The following is a 2,480-nucleotide window of genomic DNA, read 5'->3' on the forward strand; positions in this document are numbered from 1 at the left end:
ACTGGTAGCGAGAATGCCCAACCCTAGCGGGGTTTTATTACCGTTGAAACGGGTTCCTACTCGGGTTCGGATCCGCGACGAAGGGACACGGTTGACACCTCCGCATGTGAAGCAAAGAAGGATCCGAGAACACGTGGAACCCAATGATTGGATGGCTTAGATCCGAAGCCGCAAGTTATATACAATAGAGTTCAGATTAGGTTTATAATGGTTATTAATACTAATAATTTTCTTATGTTCCTCTGCTTCTCATACTTCTTTTTTTTTCCGTATTTTGCATTGATAATTAATATACATTTTTCTCTTTTTTCTGTGTAATTGCATAAACTTTGTGTTTTTACATGTTTATTAGTTTGGCTTTTTCCAATATATACAAAAAATCGAGAGTTCGAAATCTCAAAATTAAATGGTTTTTCAAGTTCTTATTTTCTGATCTTGCATATAAACATTGGAATTTGGCAAGATGACAGAAAATTATTATCTGTTGATGTGGTGCATTAATAGCTACCATTAAAACACCAATATTGAGACATAATGTGCAATTCAAGGCCTTGCCACAACCAGATCACAGAGAAGGAAACCAGCAGAAGATGTTCTCTTCTGCTGCACATCTTCTACTAGTTTTTACTCGATCTGATCCTTTCCCGCAACCGGAATCAAGCCCAGCGGCGACGGTGAACGCCGGCGGAAGGCAGGCTTCATCTCTACCTCAGCCTGCATCTGATGCTTGTTGATCTTCTCATGCTCTTGCTTGATCCTCCAGACTTGGATGTGAACTAAGACATGGTGTGCCCGCTGCTCTCCTCTACTCTTCTGATGCACGTTCTCCATTGCTAGAGAAGTGAAACCAAATCCTGACCCTGTTTCTTGAAATCACATTCCATTTATACCAGAGGGGGTGAGGGGAGGGTATGAAGTTTGAACATGGCTAAGGAGTAGGAAACTTGTCGTTTGACCAACACTTCTGAAACGTTGGAGACTGGAACATGGTCTTCGTCCATGAACAGAGTTCTAGAACCCGTGTCTTTCTTGGAAAACTAGAACAGCGTATCTACAAGGACAAACATTTAAGTATACAAGAGAAGAGCTAAGGAGACTTTTATTCTCCCATGCAATAGACAAGTAAATGCACAAACTTGACGTCTAAACCCCTCGAATACATCATCTACATCTTGAAGACTATGATATGTGTTACGGTAAGTAACTTTTTAAGCTGTGGCCTCGGGGTCGACGCGGCTCGGTTCTGGGATCCGGATGTCGGGGATCTCGGGCGTCGTCCCTCGGGGTCTCCCTGTGGTCGGGCATCGTGGTTCGGGATCGGTCGTTCGGGTCGGCAGGTCGGCGGTTCGGGTCGGCAGGTCGGCGGTTCGGGTCGGGAGGAAGCTCCGGGAAGAGGCGACACCGTCTTCGCACCTGCACACAGGTCGGGTCGGGGTGCTCGACCCGACCCCTCCGACGATCAAGTTAGAGAAAGATGTGGAGGGGGTTTCGGAGGAAGAGAAGCAGAAGTGCTTTTTAGTGTGTTCCGCTCCCTGTCCCCTTTTGTTTGGGACTTGGGGGTATTTATAGATGAGTTTGAGTGTTACCTGACGTGCCCGTTTGCAGGGCAGGACTGTACCTTTGGTGGCGTCTGACATTGCCACTGGGGCTGCGTGGGAGGCCGAGCTACTACAGGGTATGGTGAGCCTCGGGGATCGTGTCGCTCAGGGGGATGCTATCATGGCGTGTCACATCGCCATTTTTACCCCTATCATATGCCCCCCCGAAAGGAGCTATGCGTCGGTTTTTGCATGCGGGGAGCCCGATGGATGGCTTCTTACTTCAGGTGGGCTGTTCATGCGGATCCGAGGGGCACGACGCAGGCGGGCTGGCCGCGCGGACGTGTCTCGAGCAGTGCAAGGTCGAGGTGCGCAACTTAGTCAGGAAGCCGAGCAGGGTTGGTCTCGGGGGCAATGGAGCTGATGAGGGCAGAGGAGCGCAGCGCAAGCGGGCTGGCCGCGCGGGTGTGTCTTAGGTGGCGTAAAGTCAAGGGCCGATGAGCATCGCAACACAGGCGGGGCGACCGCGCAGGTGTTTCGGGATGGCGTAGAGCCGACGGCCGAGGAGCACAACACAGGCGGGGTGACCGCGCAGGTGTCTTGGGATGGCGTAGAGCCGAGGGCCGAGGAGCACAACATAGGCGGGGTGACCGCGTAAGTGTCTCGGGATGGCGTAGAGCCGAGGGCCGAGGAACACAACACAGGCGGGGTGACCGCGCAGGTGTCTCGGGATGGCGTAGAGCCGACGGCCGAGGAGGTGCTTGGCCTTTGGCCGACGATTGGTTGCGGCCGGGGATCGGCTGTTCGAACATGCGCGGGCGCGGGAGGCTGGGTCGCCTTTCTTCTGGGGAAAGTAAAGGGTTTCCCCTTTTGGGGCTGCCGGTTTTCGAGGCTGACGTGATTGGGCGCCTTCGCACCGCGTTGCTGCTGGTAGCCACGTCA

This window comes from Musa acuminata, chromosome BXJ2-8 (genome assembly GCF_036884655.1).
Source record: "Musa acuminata AAA Group cultivar baxijiao chromosome BXJ2-8, Cavendish_Baxijiao_AAA, whole genome shotgun sequence".
Lineage (NCBI taxonomy): Eukaryota > Viridiplantae > Streptophyta > Magnoliopsida > Zingiberales > Musaceae > Musa > Musa acuminata.